The 6000-nt window shown below is 41.1% G+C and overlaps 1 protein-coding gene across 1 annotated transcript in view; it reads right to left on the reverse strand.

Moving 5' to 3' along the window:
* The window catches only part of VIT (vitrin), a 103110-nt gene extending 99853 nt beyond the window's left edge, over positions 1-3257 (reverse strand). The window contains exon 1 of the mRNA XM_058668091.1: positions 3013-3257. The gene's annotated coding sequence lies outside the window, so the exon portion shown is untranslated. The remainder of the gene's footprint in view (positions 1-3012) is intronic.
* Positions 3258-6000: the final 2743 nt, after the last annotated feature.

The following is a 6000-nucleotide window of genomic DNA, read 5'->3' on the forward strand; positions in this document are numbered from 1 at the left end:
ACTCTCTCTTTCTGCCCTTCACTTTTGGTTATGCAAACAGGAGCTGACCTAGATGATCCCAGACTGAAGGATTCATTGGTGTGTATGTGTGTTCTTTTAAACTAGAATTTGAATAACCGTGACCCTCTAAAAGTCACTTCTGATGCCTCACCTGAAGTGTCCTGGGCTCCTGCCCCTGTCTTGGCTGCTTTTCTGCAGGCATAGAGACTGCTCTGTGTCACTCTCTGATCGCCCAGTCCTATGAGCACTGCTGTCCTTGCTCAGTTTCTCTCACTCATCCTGCTCAACTACAGCCCACAGGAGACCTATTTGAAGATAGCAAGAAGGGACCCTTTGGAGTTTCTCAAATCTGCCTCTCTTGTCTATTGTTTGCTGATAAACAGATGAGCTTGGATGCTATTGATGAAAATATAACAAATGATTTCTACAAGTTACCTTACTGTCATGTAACACTTTAAGTCAATTTGCCTACTGCATCCTACAAACTAATTCTAAGAGCTTGAAGATGATTTCAAGCAATTGCTTTCCCAATGCCGGTCACAAAATAAGGCAAAGGTTGGCTAACATTTGGACTCTGGAGGTGATCTAGGCCTGGACAGAGGTCTTTGCCATAACTCTATGAGTAGACCCATTTACCGATAAGAAAATTGTAACTTACGAAAGTGAATACATGTACAAAGTGGCAGAGCAACTTCTATAAGACCCATATTGTTGGAGGGCTATTTGACCTTAACCTCACATGATGGACCTTCAACTCAGTTGATGTTCCGCAGATGGTCACAGAAATACTCCCAGAGAGCTGAAGGAGGTCACACAACTTGGACTGTCATGTCCTCCAGTACACTATGGATATCTTTTAATATATCTCTATGCATGTCTTAATGGATGTTTAACTTCATTTTGGTGTCTGATAAGTCTCTAGTGAGATAAACATAAGTATTCAAAGATACTTAGTCTGTAGTAGAGTTTTTAGACTTTCGTGTTCTTAATCCAGAGTCTTAGCAATGTAATTGACCATTGGCTAGGTCCTGGCGTATAGAACTATAGGATTAGGATCAGGACAGGAGGGGACAGGGGGAGACTTAGAGATTAGGTTGTTGTTTAACCTCTGCCCATCTTACATGGGGGTACAAAGATATACAATAACTGTCTAGGGGCTTCGATGTCCTTCTAGTGTTAGATTTATGCAGCTGATCCCCCGGCTCACACCTCTCGGAGAGACTAGGGAGAGAAGCAGCTCAAACATCCTGGGGGGCCAACGATGGACTCCTAGTATGATCTTTCTGCAAGTAGCTGTGGAGAACAATGTTACGTTTTTATAGAAGTTTTCACCTTTCAAGCCTTTTTGAAGGTGTGAATTAACCTTGAGTCTCTGGACCCCCTGGAAGGGAGCATACACAGGCATTGCTTCTGTTTTCCAAAGGGGGTAACCAAAAGCAGACAATATCCCACACCTTTCCCAAGGTCACACAGCCAGAGGGCAGCAGAGCAGGTGTTGCAGTTTAGGGTTTCTGGCTCAGCACACTGCACACTGGGCTCCCCCATATCTCACACATTCTGTGCAAGCACAGACAGGAACCGTACCAGCTTTTTTTTTTTCATCCTCATTTTGCTAGTTTAAAACCATTCTGCCCTGATACATTTTCCTTAGAAACTATCCTTCCTGTATTCAGTAACTTGATGGAAAAGATCATTAGATTTTCTAAATGGTATTCATAGATGTTGTTTCTGGACTGATGGTGAAGTATTTCCGAAGCTCCTAAGGCATTCCCTTTTCAGTGGTGACATGTCTGATACACTTCAATGTAGTCTGGGAAGCCGGCATACTGCAGTTAAAGATCAGTCCTTGTAGGCTTGTAATTCCTTGTCTAAACCTATTTTATGAAAGCGGGTATTTTAATTCAATAAATGAGAGCTTACACACACACTCAGAGAAAAAGATTACAAACGGCATTTGATCCTACCCTTGCCACAGGGTGTTTTCATCTTTCAAGAGACAGAAGGAAAAAACAACTTTAGAACTTTACCACCAAAACTTCCAAATTTGTTACAACCCCACGTAATGGCCAAATGCTATTTTCTCAGCACACACATTTTTTTTGAACAAGCTTCCTAGCCAAGTATGCTTGGTTTTCTTTTTACAATAAACCCAAAGAAACTGTTGGATTCCACACTTTTATTTGGGGATAGCAAAGATGCTGTGTGGGTTTTCCAGAACAAACTGTCTTGTCTAGTTATTCTGCCCTATTCTAGCTGGTGAAGCCTGAGCTCTCGGCTTTTTTTTTTTTTTTTTTTTTTTTTTCACATTTGTATTGGTTTGACACAAATCATACTTCTAAGGGACTCACTCCATAGCCTGCCTCCCCCTGCAGTGTTGAGCCAGGGAGATAGACTGAATGCCAGCCTCTCCTTGGGCTTATCAGTAGCCAAAGTCTCAGAAAACACTGCTAAGTGTAAACAAGACCTGGGGTTGCACAATTAGCCACATTCCACTGCCACAGGCTGATAAAAAGAAGTCAGTCCCCATGCTAAGTAATTTCACCAAAAGTTCAGCCATTTTTCACACTGCTAGACACTTTTTTTTGGTTGTTTTTTTTTTTTAATGAAAAGTTGCTCTATGACTACTATATTCTGGTTGGGAAACAAAGTTGTTTAAAAAAAAAGCACACAAGATAATACAGAGACTTTATGGCTTTAAATTCCTACAAAATGTTAGATTTTGCAAGTTATTCTAACCAGAATGAAACTGGTTTACAAAAGCCAATTTTCTTGCTCTACCAGGAATATCTTAGGGCAATTTGTAATTAATAAATACATCAATTACCAGTTGCTTACAAGAATGTCAATTACCAGGGTCCCATTCCAATTCTCTTGAAACTGAAATTTGTACACGCTGAGAACCAGGGGAAAGGCATATCTTGTCGCTTCCCCAATGACACACACATTTTAATGTTTTTATAGTCATGGATGGAAAGAAATGTTCTACATAGCACAGTAATTTATCAGACGTACCTTGTTTGAAGAAAGCAATGTTTTTTTTTCAGTGATTTCCCACCATACAGAATGGATGTCCTTTTCCCCTGAAGCTGTTCTGCATCACAAATCCCATCCAAATTATTCTAAAGAAGAACCAGGAAGAGGTCCAAGCACCTTTTCTTTTCAGAGGCGCTAATCAAACATTCCCATCAACCTCTCTGCACTTTGAAAAGCACATTTTACACACACACACACAGAGCCTCTCTCGCTGGTTTCAGGGCTGAATTAGGCGGTCCTCTTTCAAATTTCCACTCCCACTTGCCTGTTTTTTTTTTTAGGGCAGGGATTTCTAAATATTCTTTTCCAACTCAAAGCATACATTTTCAGTGAGCAAATTCTCCAACAAGAGATTCTTAAAAGTAAAAGAAGAGCACTGATAAGAGGGAAAATAAAAAATATGCACTAAAAACTACGAAAGTAGGGACAATTAAATGGTTTCTTTCTTTCTCAGTCACTGGTAAACAGCTAGATCAAAATACCTCAAGAAAACTGCAAAGCCACCAAGCTTAGTCGGCTGAATTCTCACTTTTGGATGGAAAAGAGTTTTCCTGCGTGCTCATGTTATTTCTTTGTTTTGTTTTGCTTTTGGTCCTTTCTGCAGTTTGGTTAGTTTCATGAGATGACTGAAGAATATGCAGCTAATAATAGGACATAAGATCACAAGCGTGGGAAGCCGAAGCTGACTCATATTTCAAAAAGCTGCTGGTGGATAGCTCACATCATTAGCAAAATCTGCTCTTTTCTGTTATTGAGGTACAAATGCCATCAATGAAATCCAAAGGGTTCAAACTCAAAATAGGCATCCCCATTCACGCCATTAGAAAACCCAGACTCTGAAGGAGTGCTGGGCACTCCCGGTACCTGGCAGTGGGCACAGCATCTTTTCCTGAAAGTAACTCAGAGTCATTCCTCCTCCTGCTGGGAGTGAGCCCGACTGGAGAGCCTCCTCCCCTTCCTGCAGCCTCCTTGGCCTCACCTGTGGTCCTGGGCTTGCTGCTCCGTTCATGTTAGTGTTGTTGCCTGCTTGCCCTTCTTTCTATACAAATCGTCAGTCCTGTTCTTTCCTTCATTCTTCCTGGCGCAGGTGCTGAGGACACTGGGGCCGTGGGGGTATCAGGCTGCCCCGTCTTTGAGTTATGGCAGGTTCAAATAAAGAGCTGCCAGAGAAAAATTAATAATAACTTTAATAAGAATTAGTGTTAACATACATAATACCAGTTGTGGTTTTTCTTTTTACTTTTTTTTTAAAGATCTATTTATTTTTATTGGAAAGACAGATTTATGGAGAGGAGATAGGAAAAAAAAATATCTTTCATTTGCTGGTTCACTCTCCAAATGGCCACAACAGCTGAAGTTAAGCCCATCTGAAGGCAGGATGAAGGAGCTTTTTCAGGGTCTTCCACGTGAGTACAGGGGCCCAAGGCTTTGGGCCGTCTTCTGCTACATTCCCAGGCTACAAGCAGGGAGCTGGATGGGAAGTGGGGCAGCTGAGACAAGAACCTGGCACTTAGAGGTGGAGGATTAATCAGTTGAGTCATGGTGCTTGGTCCCAGTTGCTATCTTTCAAATACCATTTTAGGGGATGAATGATAATAAGTCCTTGCTATACATCCTTGCATTTAGTGCTTATAAGAGGTTGCTATTAGCTATGTTCTACCATAAAATAAAGTAAAGTAAGATAAAATAAAATAAAATAAATAAAATAAAATAAAATAAAATGTCTGAGGGTCAGAGAGAGGAAGTCACTTTTCCAAGTATACCAAACCAGAAGAGGAAGATTTGGGGCTTGAACCCAAGACTGTGTGGCTCCAGAGCAATAGTGTCATAGCAGAATTTGGAAGCTCTTCTCTATTACTGATTTGTTTCCTTATGGGGTGTAAGGCAAAATCAAATGTAAAGGCAATGAAAAGGATCTGAAGAGTATTGGAGAGAAGCTCAGAGAATGCAAATCGGGATGAGAATCTCAAGTACTGTTGGTTGCACAGCATTACAAATGTATTTGATGCCTCTGAGTTGTACACCTCAAAATGGCAAGCATTGTTACGTTTTTATTTTTAAAATATCTGCATCTGTATCTATAGCCCTATATGGGCACTGAAAGTGTCTTGGCAACTCTGCTTCCAGTCCAGCTTTCTGCCTATGACCTGAGGAAGCAATGTAGGATGGCCCAGGACCTTAGGCCCCTGAACCCATGGGGGAAACTTGGAAGAAGTTCTTGGTACCGGCTTAGCTTCCGTCATTGCGGCCATTTGGGGAGTAAATCTGCCTTTCAAATAACAATCAAAAAAAAAAAAAAAAAAAGAAAGAAAAAAAAAACAAGGAAAGAAACCTTCTTTTATTACCAAAAAAAAAAAAAAAGTTGAAGTAGCCAGAACTGGGCTAAGCTGAATTCTGGAACTGGGACTTGAATCCAGGTCTAATGTGGAGTGATAGCAATAGGATTGTTGGCACTATCATTGTTACTAACCAGGATCTGCATTTGCAGGATGCTAGAGCCAGGAGCTGGGACTTGGAATTCTATCCTGGCACCCAAGTGTGGGACACAGGCATCTTACCTGACAAATGGGCATTTTAATTAGGTTGCACACTCACCCAGTTATACAGTTTGATTACAATAAAAATAATGAGAGAAAAAGAACCCTTAAAAAAGCAGTCAAGGATGGCCCAAAGCCTTGGAATGTTGCAATTGTGTGGGTGACCCAGAGGAAGCTCCTGGCTCCTGGCTCCAGATCGGCTCAGTTCCAGCTGCTGTGGCTACTTGGGGAGTGAATCATTGCATGGAAGATCTTCCTCTCTGTCTCTCCTCCTCTCTGTATATCTGACTTTGTGATGAAAATAAAATAAATCTTAAAACAAAACAAAAAAAACCCTCTCTGGTCAGTGGCCTTGAGCTTGCTACTTGGCATGAATTGACCTAGGTCCTTTATAGTTGAGAACAAAATTATGATGTTTAGTTTTTTCCTG

The sequence above is a fragment of the Ochotona princeps genome, chromosome 8 (assembly GCF_030435755.1).
Source record: "Ochotona princeps isolate mOchPri1 chromosome 8, mOchPri1.hap1, whole genome shotgun sequence".
In the NCBI taxonomy this organism is placed as follows: domain Eukaryota; kingdom Metazoa; phylum Chordata; class Mammalia; order Lagomorpha; family Ochotonidae; genus Ochotona; species Ochotona princeps.